This window comes from Chiroxiphia lanceolata, chromosome 6 (assembly GCF_009829145.1).
Source record: "Chiroxiphia lanceolata isolate bChiLan1 chromosome 6, bChiLan1.pri, whole genome shotgun sequence".
Taxonomy (NCBI): Eukaryota; Metazoa; Chordata; class Aves; order Passeriformes; family Pipridae; genus Chiroxiphia; species Chiroxiphia lanceolata.
This window is the reverse complement of record NC_045642.1, coordinates 7,455,995-7,471,913: the sequence shown is the minus strand read 5'-3', so window position 1 is coordinate 7,471,913 and position 15,919 is coordinate 7,455,995. Positions and strand designations below refer to the sequence as shown.

General features: G+C 35.2%; 1 long non-coding RNA gene across 2 annotated transcripts in view; it reads left to right on the top strand.

Annotated features, from left to right (window-relative positions):
• LOC116788372 overlaps nucleotides 1–15,919 on the top strand; it is an 86,118-nt gene that overhangs the window by 7,266 nt on the left and 62,933 nt on the right. The window contains exons 2-3 of one of the 2 annotated variants that reach the window (XR_004357615.1): nucleotides 2,408–2,554; nucleotides 2,902–3,033. This is a non-coding gene — a long non-coding RNA (uncharacterized LOC116788372). The remainder of the gene's footprint in view (nucleotides 1–2,407; nucleotides 2,555–2,901; nucleotides 3,034–15,919) is intronic. The other variant, XR_004357614.1, reaches the window with a different exon arrangement.

The window sequence follows — 15,919 nt, the reverse complement described above, 5'->3', positions numbered from 1 at the left end:
TATTCTGATATACTCAAACCAAATATTCAGGGGTTTGCAAAGCCTTTTCAGAACTGGGGATGTTTAATGTCACTTTGGTTACTTGCTACTGCAAACTGCAATATACACAAAGGCAGGGGAGCAACAACTGTGGTGTCCACAAAGCCTGAAAACATGACAGTTTGACAGTATTTCACAACTTATGTTAAAACCAGCTTCTTTAGAAAGGTAATTATAAAATGAAATATGTAGTTCTGGTATTTGTTTTATTCATTTCATTTTAATGGACTCTTTCCAAGATAATTAGTTATGTTTTCACATGTTTGTTCAAAAAAAGTACCAGGCTAACTGGCTTTTTGCTTATTTTCTTTAGAGACATGGTTTATAATTTATCATTTGATGTACACTTTTCCATTATGTGGATTCTTTTAAAGACCAAAGTACTTTATGAGTATGGCAACAAGTAGTAAAGTGCCTTTTAGTATTACAGGGAAGAATATAATTGCTGTTCCTCAAATGCCATCTAATTATATATTCCTATACTACATACATTTTTCAGTCTTACCTTAAGGAAAACTGTTGCCTCTTCAGTTTGAACTGAAAGGTGTAGTTTGAAGATACAGCTGTGCTGCTCTAATGACCAGTTGTCAGTGAAAGTGGTAAAATTCTTCTGCCATTCCTTCTTCACCTGCTTCAGTCGTGTGCTATAGGAGATCACCTCAGTCAAATGTTGCTGAATAAAATTTGCTTTCTTTCTGATTTTTGTAACTGGTACTGAGATTCACCTGGTTTAATATTAAAATTATGTTTCAGTAGTACAGTTGAGGTTTATTTTGGCTCACAGAATTACTCTGGTCTATTTTATTACGTTATTGGTACCAGTTACCTTAATGTTGACTGGGGGCTGGGGGAGGTTTTCTGTTGATGTTTCAGGCAAGTTCAGGGCCCATTGTGTTAGACTCTGTACAGACAAATCATTAACAAAATCCTCTCAACAAAAAGTCAAGTCAATCTATTTAACAAAAGATCTAAAAGAAAGAGTAATTCAAGAAATTTGGGAGGGCAATGAAGCAGCAACCTCTTTGCATCACTGGTCGAATGGATCAGTTTGTGAGACTTACAGGATTTGTAGCTGTTTTCAATGAACACAATGTTAAAAGTTGGTCTTGCTAATCTAAATGATGTGATGATGTGTCTGCATTTTGTGGACTGTGAAAATGATAATATATATATACTTCAAATGCAAACATTCATTTAAGAAATGCACAACAGGGCTTCAGTCCTGCAAAGAACTGTGTATACTTCTATTTGCACTGCAGTAATGGGCACATTGAAATGCTTAATATTAAACAACTGTGTGAGTATGTGCAGAAATTGGCTCTTAAACTGTAAGGCCAGCTTCAGGTTTGCTTCAGTGTTTACTGCTGCTGTTGGTTATTTACTGGTAACTGTGATTGCTAAGCTGTTATACATATCAGCTGTTATACATATCAGCCCAGAAAACCTTGTCCCTGAAAAATAGTGCAGCTGACTGTGTATGTAAACTGTGTGTTGTTTCTTTTCATTAAAAGGAAACATATTTTCAAAAATTGATCTTGGTGCAATATTAAAGCAAGCACTCAGTTTAAGAGCTTACTTTGTAAGACTTTGCCAGCAGAACTTTTGCAGTAACAGCATGAAAATTTCCTTTTCACAGGTAATGGATGGCAAATATCATGAGTAAGAAAAGGATAATTTAAAGTTTTCTCAACTGACCAGCCTGTATGAATCAATTACAGGTAAAATATTAGACTCTATGTATGTCCAAAAGCCAGTGATCTGCCTTAGGTTTGAATTAGGTGTAAATTTTGACCTGGACTCAGGCAATTTTATCTGGAAGTCCATTGCATACTTTTCTTCTCCTAAATTATAAAAAAAAAGAGAACCCTTCCTATTAAAAGAAATAAATATTTACAAAGCTCATGATTTCCTGGTGATGTCTATGTAGAGACAGCTTCTGGAACACAGAAGTTTTTCCATTTCAATAGAGGTAGAGGAGATGGGGCCAGCAGGGAGAAAACAAGAGGAGAAAAGATGGATTTATTGAAAATCTGTATGACTTGATTTCAGGTGTTTCTGATTTGATTGTATGTACAGATAATCAGATTAATCTAAATCCACAAAGAATGTAATTTCTCTCTTTATTTATAGCCTCTAAATTTTCATTTCAGTTTCAAATCTTGCAGCTCCAGAAAAGAGAAATATGCAAAGTATAGAGAGATTCCAAATGAAACTCTGTCCAAATCCCACCATATTCTCAAAAGCTGTAGAGAGAATAATGATAAAAGATTGGTTCAATTTTTTAAATCACTGTTTAATCATCAGTCTTAAAAATTAACAAAAAGCCTTCACTTTCATTTTGGTTACAATCTTTTGTACTTCTAAACAGGAAATGGCAAACAACAGAAGTCTGATAAGTGCTCAGGAAAAATGCCATATGGCATGTGCATCATCACAAAAAACACGATGAGCTCTAAACTCTGCAAATGTCTTCGTGCCACAGGGATGCACAACCTACATTAGCAAAAAAAAAAGTGTGAGTAAAGCCATGGCAACTTTTCACTCATGTAATTTGTCAATGATGCTTCATTTGCTTCTGCGTGATAAGTTGAAAAAATATAATTGACTAAATATTTTGTTAGCCTCAGTCTCGGAATAAGGATGAAGAGATGTGGAATATTTAAAATATTTTTATAGTTTCTCTGTTTGATGTACTCTCAAAACCCTACAGCATTGATTTTTAACTTTGGTTCTCTATTTAAAATTTTTTAGTTCTGAAAAGTGCTTGTGAATCCTTCATTCTGGGTCCACCTGCAGCTGACTTAGTGGTCCTGGAATCTAAAATCATTTTCTTTGTCTCCTCACGTCTCTTTGTCTCTTTAGCTACCAGCTCTTGCTCTTTGGTCAAACAGCAAACCGGAACACCGAGCCGTGGTGTTTGTAATTGATTTCGGTCAGGAGAGCTGAAGATACTTTTGTAGCGGAGGAAGTATAAGAACGATTAAAAATGACAAGGTACGGCACGGGTTTATTGAAGGGGAGCGATCCCAGTGCGTCTGGAGAGCCCTCCCCAGGGCTGTGCCAGGCGGGCAGCTTTGCCAGTGAGGGGCAGGAGCGGGGTCGGTGACAGGGTCACCCCCGTCTGGTGACAGGGTCACAGCGGGGCAGAGGATCAGTCCTGGAGCAGAGCAGCAGGACGGGGCAGGACAGGGAGAAGGGCCGCGTGTGTGGGGCCCGGGCAGCCCCCGCGGGAAGGAGCGGCCCCGCGGGGCCGTCTGGCGGCTCCCCCCGGGCCCTGGGAAGGGGGATCCGCTCGGCTCCGCTCTGGCAGAGCTGGCCGCCAGCCCAGCAGCCAAACCCCAGAGCCAAACCCCTCCAGCCACCGCGGATCCCAGGGTGCTGCTCCCCTTGTTCCTCTGCCGCACAGAGAGCAGATGGCAGACACTAACTTGTGCAAGTACGAGTGACACTTCAGCTTCAAACTTCTATAGCTTTTTTTTTGGCCTTGTTACCTACCCAGCTAGTAAAACTACACTATGGTAGCTCAATTATCAATTTCTTTAGGAGCACTTGTGTATATTCCCATTTTTCGCCCCCATTTCTTTTCCATAGTGTGGCATCTTCATTCCTTGGACCTAAAGTAGTTTTTGTCTGATTCGTGTCTCTGGGGTGAGACAGAAGAGATGCACTGGGTGCTGTCTAGTTTCTTGGCTAATTAAGAAGAGATAGTAAATGCTCTCAGATTATTGCTATAACCAAAAAGAACTGATCAAACATTTTCTTGTGCACTAAGCACCAGTTGCTTCCCTGAGCAGTCTGGTTTCTTTTCTTTAGTGTACTGGAGAAAAAGTTTCCGTGGCCAGAGGTCTGTGGGATGCCAGGATTTCAGTGGGGAAGTGACAGAGAGGAGAAACAGTTTCTTTCTATTCATCAACTCAGAGATCCAGTGTAAAATTTTCATTCAAGCCTTTGGCAAAATTCCCAATAATTTCACTGGGACAAGAGTTTCACTCGCAGCCTGTACTTATTAGGTTATTACTCAGCATGTACTCATTTAGAATGGATTCTAGTTTCGTGATAGCCTGTAATTGGAAAGAGTGTTAGGAGAAAAGTAGAAGATATGTTTTTTATTTTTGTTTTCTTTTAATAAAAGGAAAACAATCATCACTTTTTCTTTCCAGCTGCTGTATGAGCTGAGATCAGTTTAGTTTACTCGGTAGGTGTGAGGTTTGCAGCATTATTTGTTGAAGAAGGTCCTTCTCAAAATGATAAAGATTGTGTGTGTAAAGCTGTCCTTTGTTGAGTGAGTTATTATGAAGGCAGCTTCCCAAACATTGAATTTGATAAACTATCAGGCTTTGGTTTTTACCTTGTAAAACGTGTGTACTGTGGGTTTCCTGTATAATGAAATGAAATTTAGAATTTTCACAGGTCTTATGATGATGTTAATGCAGACCTGTACCAGAAAATGTTTCAGGACCATAATATATGAAACATCCTCTGCTCACTTATCAATATAAACATATATTAATATGGTTATCTGGGGCATACATGCATGCAGTGCAACAATAATGTAAATGCAAACAAATATAAAACTCATATGACGGCTCAAGAAAAACAACAATGCAAACAAATAATGAATAATATAAGATTTGTTTAATCCCTCCATCATGGTTAAGATCTGATATTGCCATTGTTTTAATACCTTTAATAGATAAACAAAATGTCTTTGCTGTTCAGGCAATGCTTTTCTTGAGAAATCCAACACAAAGTACAAGTACAGAAATAAAAATAAGGTAAATGTAAATAGGAGAATATTGAAATAAATCCCTATATCTTTGGAGCAACTACTGAAAAAAAATAAAGGAAAGAATACATGCTTGTCAAATATGCAGTATAAATAAATAATTTAGGTGGAAATGGATGACTAGAAATAACAAAGAGACGACCAAATAATGAAAGGGTAAAGGGTGGTTGTTGCATCTGATGTACTTGGTTGTATATTGTAAGTAATTGCTATCCATAAAAAATCCCATGGCTTCAGTATAAGAAAAAGAGACAATTTGACAGGCAACACTGGCAGCAAGAGACAGCAAGTACAAATCCTTGGCAACTGTCATTATCCTGCTGTTGAATTCACGTCCCAAACTGTGTGATAACTTTGACCTGTATCACTGGTACAGAACCAATGTCTGTTACAGTAACTATATTTTTCACTTATCAAAGGAAATCATTAGCCATGTGCAGATTTATGTCTTAGAAAATTGTATGGACTATTTATTTACTTCTCCTTAGTACACTGTTGTTTTCTATTTAAAGAAGAAATATGGAGATGTGCTTTGGTTACACAATAATGAGTAATTAGAAAATTGCACCAGAGCAGCAGAATAGAAATTTTGGTCTGATGTAGCTAAACAATTTCAGCATGTAGAACTAACTGAAAGTAGAAGTTCCTTTTGTAATAATTACAAAAAAGCCTCAGTGTTTTGGCCATGAATAAACAGCAGTTTAATTACTTTTATATGGGAAAAAAGAATTGTTAGAACTCTGCAGGTTTTTAGTTGTTTTCATTTCTTTTCCTGTTTAAAGTTCTGGTTTCAAAATCTTTTTTCTCTGTATCTCTATCTGGGCATCTTTCCTTGTGCTGTAGAAATAGGATCACAACATCTTCATGTTAGCAGCTAGCAAAATTTTCCTTTAATATGGAGTAACATTCTTCCTGACTAGTGAATGCCATTTCAAACTGACTCTTTTATGCAGTTTCTACATATTAAAACTTTAATTTTATGGTGTTTAATCTCCAGGAGAACGGGCACCGGAGTTACATCTCAATCTGAGGTTTCTCAAACTATAAAACAGCTCAGCAGTGCAAGGGTAAGATTACTTTTGGTAATTGCACTCTTGCATCTCCTGTTTGAAACCACCTCAGTGAAGGAATTGGAGTGTGTGCACAAGTACCCTAAGGTTTACATACACTGTACACATAAATAGTTGTTATGATGGGGGAAATTGTAAGGAAAAGCTGGACAAGGACTGGGGAACAATAATACCTGTGGTATATTCCTTGTATAGTGTAATTTAGTGACAGTAGGTTTTGTGGGTGTTGAAAATATATTGTTGAAAATATATGCATACAAAATGTGTGTTGAAAATATTTGCTACACCAGCCCTCTCACCTGAGGGTTTACTTGTCCTGTAAGCAAGGTCCTTGGTGGGTAATGCTAACAGTACTGTTTTTATTCCATCAGAGCAGTTTGTGAGTGGCAAGTTACGATTTTATCTGGTAAAGAATCAAGGAATCTACAGAGTAAATAATGGCAATTAACACATTTTTATTGTATAAAGAAATTTCTTCCCGGTTTTGTGGTTATTTTCTGCTTTTGAAGTGGGTAACAAAGTGGTCTTTTAAGGAAAAGAGTACTTGCAAAAAATAATGTCCTCTTACTGTCACTAGTCAGAATGAAAACACAGCATAGTGTGCTCAGATATCATAATACTAAAATGAGTTTTCTTTGATTGAACTCCAATATTTAATATTCCTGAGACAGTATATTAGTTTAAGGATTTCCTAGGAGGAAATACTGCAATTCATGTGGACAAATGTTAAAGTTCCCATTTGTTGTGATATCATTTTTGTAATTTATAATGGGAATGTTCTGATACTTTAGAGTTATTTGAATATGAAAGGAGAATGAGGGCTTGATCTCATCCAATTCCTTTCTTGCTTCATCTTGATCTTTCATACTGCTCTTGGCACAGTTACACTAGTGCTGATTTGGGTCTCCCAAAGACTGGATAAAATTAGATTGCTTGATCTTCATATGGGTGAATATTCCATCCAGGCTTTTGGCCTATGGTACAAAGTAATTTTGTGCCATTAATAGTAGCCTCAAATTGAAAGTTGGAGGCTTTTGTTCTCATTATCTTTAGTGTCTTTATGCAAATAAACCCTTTTTTTCTAGCTTATGAGGTAATTTAATGTTCATTTTGTACAAAGGAAGGCTAGCATAGACTTCATGCTAGTGCAGTGTGGCATAGCTGGAATACCTGCTGTACTTCACCATAATCCTGTCCTACAGCACTTTATACATTTCCCTTCTGATCTTGGCTTGTGCAAAGATTAATTGAGCTGAATTATGAAATAATGTTACAGTTTGCAGAAATAGGAATCAGTTTCATAAGGTATTTTGCAACTTTAATTAAGATATTGTAGGCTTTTCTGAACTCTGTACAGTTAATTAGTACTAATTTAAAGTAGTTGAAAGTCCAGAGCAAAAAGATAAAATTTTAACCACATTTATCATATTTCTGTGTCAGAAAACCTTTCCCTCCCTACTCAAAAAAGCTGTTAAAATACTGAAGGGAAGCAGAGCTCTAGACAACTTCTATTTCCTCACAAGACTCACCTGCAATCAGCAATGGTATCAAGCAGGTCAAGACTTCAAGAGTGTTTTACACATCAAACCAAATCAGTTCAGAGCTGTGATGGAGTATCAGATGTATAGACAGCTACAAATCCAGCAGTACAGACAATTTCTGTCTTATATCACCATCCAAGAGAAACAGAGCTGAAAGTGTTCCCACAGGTCAACTAAGGTAATCAAAGCTCTTCTCCGTTGCTTTTAATCAAGAGTGTTGCAGTTCAGTCACCTTGTAATAACCATTCAGTTGATATTCTAAAACAGACCCTGCTAATTTTTATTAAGATTTCTTGACCTAGCAATTTCTCAGGGCATATAGTTTTTAAAACCATATTGATTCCATCAAACGTTCCTGGAAGACCCAGTTACAACAATCAGGCTTCCCACTTGGTTTTACAAATTTTTTAAGACTTAGCAGTAGATAGGTAATATCCAACAAGTTGACCCCTCTGCAAAGAAGAATGTGATTCTCCATAATTAATCCGAAATGAATTGATCCTGTCTGTCTGGAAAATCCAAGAGAGCAATTGGATTTTGCAATGTACCATAAAGGTGATTAAGGAGAAGACTTGGTGAACAAAAGTGTACTAGAACGTGTTCAATTTAGATCTCCTCATCAAAAGCTTTTTGTTGTGTCTTCTGTTTATGGGAAGGAAATTGTTATAAACTGAGGCAAAGCTAGATGATTAAAGTTGTCATGGTTTAGTACTCAACACTGAAGTAGCCACATTGATTTAACAGCACGACTTGCATTAAAAATGCTAAAAAGAAGACAGAAAAGCTGGGATTTTTATGTGGTCATTTTGTCTTCCAAGAAGTGTGGAAACTGTAAAATATGTGAGATTTACCTGGATGTCATTATGGTTGAAGTGAATGGGAAAATTTGCAAGTTTTTTTTATGGGAGAGGAATTCACATCTCAGGCCTCAAACCAGTTTTGAGTTGTGCATGGGAACCTCTTGTTGAAGGCTGGAAGAGAGACTGTGTGCACAAATATTCTTCTCACAAATGACATTTTTTTATAAATCTGCTTTCCTCTCCTTTTTTTTTTTCTCTTTTTAAAAATAGTCTTACTGTGGTATTATGCAGGAGTTGTTTGTGGAATGAGGATTTTAAAACAGTATTATGATGTTTTTATATTGATTATTAGTTTATTTAATTTTATTCTGGCAGCTGTATTGAATATATTTTGCTATCTGGGAAACAGAAACAATTAACAATAAGCCCCAGCTCTGCAGTCACTGTACAGGCATAATTGCTGTCAATTTGATTGAAATTTTGCCTGAGAAAAGACTGTCACCAGTTCTTACTTTTTAAACTAGAAGCAATAACCTACATACTATGCACTGAAAGTCCTCTTTAATTGCAAGTTTTCTCAGAATCAAAATTTTTTTCCTATATTTATTTGAACTGATAAGTTGTGAAAAATACTTTTAAAATTAGGTGATTTATTTTCTTGTGAAGTTCTTAAGACATTTCGTAAGAGGACTTTATAGCAGCTGCTTTCCAGTATTTTAGAAGTTCTGAATAAACTCCACTTGGCATAGATTAAGTCTATTTTGTTTAGGAGAGTTCAATTGCTCTGTATTTTCTACATTTAGAACTTAGATGCTGTGAACTAAATTCTTACACTGTGGAGAATTTTAGTGACCATGCTCAGATTGTTTTTTCACACAATTACTATAAAAGTTCTAAAAAAAATGTAAACAATAATAATATTAGATTGTTTCTTTAGAATCCTAAACTGGATTTTCTGTTACAACAGAACTGTGCTCCCTGTTTCAAAACCCTGGCAAATCCACAGAGCATTTGAAGTATCCAAAGTTATTAAACAGCAGCCAAATGTAATCAAAGTCACAGCTCACAAAAATGGCACAGGAAAGATCTTTGCTAAACTTTCTGAGTCCTTAATTAAGCCAAGAACTTTGAATACAAGTTTTCTTGCAAGCAGAAAGTTTCTCTGCAGCTTTTGCTTCAAAGCCTAATGTAAATCCTTGTTTTCCTTTAAATTAAACTTTTCATCCTTTGTGCACTATTTCTGAGGTGCATGACTTGTTAAAAATACTTAAAAATTCTGAGTGAAAGAAGTTACAGAATAAAGCACAGCATTATTTGGCATTAAAAGGCAAGAGCACAATACCTTTAAAGCAACATTTTTGAGGTTATGTGTTTTTCTCCTCCTATGCTTTCTAGTAACAGTCTATTTGTAATTTAGTAATAAAACACAGTTAATACGATCATTAAATTTTTTATTTCCGATTTTATTTTTTCGCTGACCAAATATCGACCATAAACCAAATATGTCTGTAAATCAGTTCTTCCTTACCTCTTGCATTCTTTTAGCTGCTGGGGGAGTGCTCTGAAAAGCTGAGTCTGAGCATGGCTGCACAATGAGTGTTCTTGGCAGGCAGCACTGGAGCACTAGAACCTAAAGACCCCACGATGCCGACGTTTAGATTTCAACTGGAGAAAACCTTTCTGTGCCCATGTGAAAAAAAAACGAGAGGTAAAAACCCAGGGAACAAAACTCCGAATCTCCCCCCCCCCCACACCCCAGCAAAATGGCTTAAGGGGTGCAATTAAAAATTATTTTCATCCCGTCTTTTTGCATGGTTTAACAAAACTAATGTTTACTCATTTACAGCTCAGTAAGAGGATAATGTGCTTAATGAAAGAAAAATCTACTGACAGCCACATTTATTGCCCTTCATTAGCATTGGTACTTAATTTAATATAGATCTGAATAGACATTAGGGAGCCTGCAGGAGGTTAAATGGTGAAAATGTAAAGAGATTATTGAATTTACTGTTTAGTTTCAGTGACATCAAACAGACATAATTAATTAGGCTTATTCCACTAGCAAAATAATCCAGAATGTAAAATTGGATTAATTGATGCAGGTTTTTAGGGTTTTTTGGAAAGTTTAATATAGCAATATGGAATATCTACTTTCCTATACTTTATTAATTTTAGATATTTTGGTAAGACCACTATCAAAATTTTTCTTCTCTCCTTCTCATTCTTTTACCAAAGTGGTAATTAATTATGTTTATTTTTCACCAGAGGTGAAAAATATTTCTGAATCCTCTACAATTTAGATATGAATGTAAATGTTTCTCACTGGCATTTTAAGACCACGAAGTACCTTGTGAGATTTCTGCTGCAAATTTGTGGTACCATTTTATAACTGTAGCTTAAGTAGGGTTCAGTATCAAGTTAAAGATGCCAGTTGGGTATCTTATTAAACTGTGAATTCAACCAGCACTTGTGACAAAGAACTGTTAATTGATACAATCTTATATATTCTAAAAAGCAAAATTATTATTAAGGTAGTGTATGTGTAGGTAGAAATCTACAATTCCAGTGTACACTTCCAATGAGAAACGTAAATAAGGTCAGTTTTTTAACGTAACATGAAACATCCCGATTTTTGTAATGTTATAGTGGTAGAATGTGTGATAGGTTTTTTAAAAAATGAGGGATTGCAAAGAAAAACAAAAGCAAATAATTCACATAGTTTGCATATTTCGTACATATGTTGTATATATTTTATATATCAATTGCTTTGCACTTTGGGGCAATTTTTTTTCTTATGTACTTTCTTTAGAAACAAGCCTTTGGTTTTATTTTCCTACATAGTTTTTAAATAGCATTTGTTGTCTTGGGAAGTATTAAGAGACATATTTTAGTGTTAAATTGTTCATTCAATGTTTCAAAGTATTCAAATGGGCTTTCACTAATTCTTTTAGAGATTGCTAATACTACAAATGCATTTCAAGAAGATATCCACATTATACTCATTACTGGCTGTTTGACTAAGAAAATTACTATTATATAGCTCTCTCTATAAACACAAAAGTCTAACACTACTTAGTAGAGCCTTTATAATCTAAGTCCATTAATTAAAGGTTTGTTTACACATTCATGGAGATATTTATAAAAGAAGCTTATATTTTAAACCTGTATCTTACACAATCAATTTTATATGTTTTGGTAACATAAAAATTTTTCTGAGTACAATTCAGGTGATCCAGTCACTAGGATGGTTGTAATTAATGGCCTGTGTATTCAATAAAAGGCACAGATCACTGTGTTTATTTTTGCACAAGTGGATGACAGAACTGCTGTTTGTGCTGAATGAATCCTTTACACAACCCTATTATTGCAGTGTTCTTATAGGAGTACTGCTATTTGTTACAAAGTCTTCACTGGTACATATATTATAGTTTCTCCATGCACATGACTTGAGTGTTGTGATAGATTTCCAAAGTCATTAAGTGATCCTTTTTTTCCTCTCTCTCATTTTCCTCTTGCAAGCCAAGTTCAAAACAAAAACTTCTGTGCTTTGTCTGCATATCTTTGGCTGTGTTTCACTGTGACATGCACTGCTGTTCCTTTAGCACCAAAATGTTGGCACACATTACTGAAAATTTCACACCATCTCTTGCTGGATCAGCAAGCTTAACCTACCAAAATCTGGTGTTGTTGAATGGTTTTTGACTGATAATCAATCTTTTTGCTGCTCGACAGTTGTTGCTGGGACACAGACTAGAGCAGGTGGCAGATGTGCCTTGTCTTTTGAGAAAAGAAAGAGTAGGTGAGCTTGGGCACAGAGTAACATATTGTGTGTCCATTAAAAGGGTAAGTATAACAGCAAAAAGTCACTGCTATAAGTAGAAAAGCCACCAATACCAGAAAATAGGCCTTTTAACACCCCTGTTTGCAAGTTTAATAGGACTGGAAAATGACAGTTCCTAGTGTAGAATTCTGTGTTCTCAAAAATCAGAGCTGATGTTAAAAACATTCACAAATTCTCTGTATAAGATTCCATAGTACTTTTTTTTTTACTTTTCCTGTTTTAATTTATACATATAATTACATTACAATGGTAATATACATATTTTTAAAAAGCTACAATATATTGAAGGTAGGTTTTAGAGATATATGGAGATAGACAGTACCTATTTTATAATTTCTTTCTCTAGCCCAGGAGTGGGAAGAGAGTGTAGAGTAGTATGACTTTTCAGTATAAACATACTAATGGCTGCATTTGAGTCCTTAACATACAGATAACAAGGTCAAATGTCAGTAGCAAATCTTTTCTGAATGACAATGGAAGGTCAGTGATATAGTGTAAAGCCCTAACCCTGCCAATACCTACAAGTGATCCCATGGAAATCAGACTGACCTTTTACATGTGTAGTTAAACATAAATATTTGCAAGACCAACATCTTTGTAGAAATTCGTGTTTCAAGTACTGCATAAATCACAAAGTCTGTCAGAACTGTGTCATCTTGCATATAATTTTACTGCTTCAAGTGGCATCAATACTTGGATGAAATATAATTCCCAGTGATGTTGATGTCTTGGTTTATTGGGATTTATTCTCCTTCTTATCTTTCTGATGCCCTAAAATTTAACTTGAGGTTTTGGTTAAGTGAATAGGGATTCAAACATAAGGTGACAAATGAAGTGATCCTGGATAAAAATTCTTATATTCTTCTAATATAATTCAATTTTTATAATAAATACATGTGACATATCAGTTACAGGGTTCCATTCCAACAGGAATTTAGCAACCAAAAACCTGTCAAGTGTCAAGCATTTAAAACATATTTTTTGGGAGACTATTGTGGAACTAGTGTGGTGCAGAACTGATCCAAAGAGTTAATTCTCTGTAGTGTGTTGTTCATCTGTGTTATTTGGTGATGGTCAATGGTTGTATTTAATTAATTATCCTTTAGAAATTTATGGGAGAACACATACCTCAGTGTTTGTTTGCAGACATTTATATATTTAGCAGTTACTGAATTTCAAAATACAGTGGGTGTTCTTATTTATTCTTCTAATACCTTGTGTTTCTCCTGCCAGCTTTTATTGTACCTCCAAACTTCTTTACAATTGAATTTCAGATGTCCCCAGTGTACTGCTTTCTTCATTACTTACCAATGTCTTAAACTGATACTAATTTATTTCTATTGAATTTCACTGCAGTGACTTTAGCAACCTGACCTAATAAAATAATCAAGTGTCCATCACTCCTTCATAAAGTACTTATGCACTTTCTCAGTCATGCTATTGTGGAAAAAATGTCTTGTTCTACACTGTGTCTGCCATTCAGTAATTTTTCAGTTTCTGTATTTGCCATTTACCTTGATCTTCCTTCAGAGTGTGACTACATTTAAAATAGGACATCTTTTCTACAGGGAGTGTCAGTGAAATGATGGATTCTTACCATTCTAACTATTGACCAATTTGGAAATGTTTAAATTTCAAGCAGCACTCTAAATAATATGTCTTTTTCTCACCAACACATAAAAATCAAAGTTGTGACATCTTATTTTTCAGAAAAAATGAATCTTCTCTGTGAACTTGAAATTAATACATTTTATTGCCAATTTTTCTGTAATTCCTGTATTATATGATGTTATTTCAGTGCATTTGTACTGGAATTCTGATCTGAAAAAGGAATATGCTATAAAAAAAGTCATGAAATATGCAGAAATATGTAGCTCACCATATATTATGAGCCAATTCTTCTTGTAGGCTGAAGATCTCAAGATTGACAACAGAATGATTCAAGTTCTCTCTTGAACCATCATATGTCAAAATAGAGGTGATTAGTTGGAAAGTAGCTTGATCAGGTCCTGAAACATAAAATAGCAAAACCATGGTCTTTGAGATGCCAGCAACACCTACATTGCATTTGAAGTGTTTCTGACAGAAAACTGATTTTACTATTTTACTATGAAAAATTTAGATTCAAAGTGTTATTAAGGATTCTTTTTCTGTTTTGAGTTTTGAGTACCTTTTTGAAATCTGAAATATGCCCTTTTATGAGCTATTTTGGAACCTTCACAATACTGAAGTCTCCCTCCTGGCCACTCAGTGGCATTGAAGTCTTTAGCTTTTTTTTTGTACAGGAATCTGGTGGTAATATTAACGAATTAATATGCTGGGTCTTTTCCTTCTTTAGATTTTTCACTTAGCAAACTCAACTATTTCCTCTGGCATGAGAATCCAAGGTATATAGAGTGTTCCCTCAAGAGCTTCCACAGCAGAGTTTGATAAATATGGTCTCCCAGACATCATATATTGATGGCACAATAACCCATTGCCAGTGTGTGTTGTCAGGCTTTAACTTTCCTGCTCTTCAGCTTCACTCACCTGTCCCTTAACTTGGGTGGTTTGTTAAAGAAATATGAGAAAACTTTGTGATACTTTAGTTTGACAATTTAATGGTTTGCAAAGGCATTTTCCAACATGCTGGTTTGAGCAGATGCTGGATTAAAGCAACCAGTAGGCTTTATGGAGTACACATGACAACTTACCTAGATGCTGTAAACTGATAGCCAAAAGTTGTAATATATTTATACATAGACACACACACACAAACATCATTATGTAAATAATGCCAAGTAAGGCAAGTTGATCGGGGTAAAAAAATCACCAGAGGGAATACTTTTTATGTGATAGCTTGGGAACTTTTTTTCCAATCAAAAAATTAAAAATTTACATAAATTCTACAAATTGATTTGTTTAGGTAACCAGTAAACACCCACTATAATGTGCTGCTAAACAGAAATGGCTAAACCCTTTAAATGTAGCTTCCAGTTTTTCAACTGATTGTTTGTAATGATAGTATCTACTACATTTTACATATATATATATGTACATATATATATGTTTAAACAAAATGCTCTTTTTTTTACCCTTTTACCCTCTTAAAAAGTGCTGTTTCCTATTATACTTTGATTTAGGGCAGCAAAGTGCAAGATGATACTGTATTAGCTAGTCAGGTGTCAGTACTATGTTTTGAGGGAATGCAGACTCTGATGCCTTTCCCAAAACCAACTTGAATTTAAAGGGAGAGATACAACTTCCTTCACAAAATTCTGCATTAGGCTCAGGCTATAAAATGTCTGCATATAACCAAGGTATTTTTTTAATACCTATATCAGTGGAAACATAATCGTGATAAAGAAGTCAGCAATTCTGCAATAAATAATACAAAAGAATAATTCTATTTTCTAGACCGCAAAAAATGCTTTCCAAATATGACTTAAAATTGCATTTGGAATAAAAGAACATGGAAATAATAAGGTATGGCCCAAACAATGTCAATTAAATGTTAGAAGTACAGCTCCATTAAATTAGTAGTTGAACTTGTGCTAACACCTCCCCAACAGTATCCCAAAAGACAAATCCAGGCTACATTTTGAGGCATCCTTCTGTGTAAAAAGGACCAGGAGTGGTAAGAAAGTTTTGTCCATACATTTACATAACAACAGATAAGGATCTCAGCCTGTAGAACCTTTGTTGTAATCCCTTTGCACTCAGCCAGAGTGTTTAAAGGACAAACACTTCAAAAAATGCAAAACATTCATATCTGCATCCCCACTAATCTGCAGATTGCAGTAAAAATCTCTTTAAAATAATTTATGTTTCCATCTCTGGCCTCTGATATAAAAAAAAAAAGC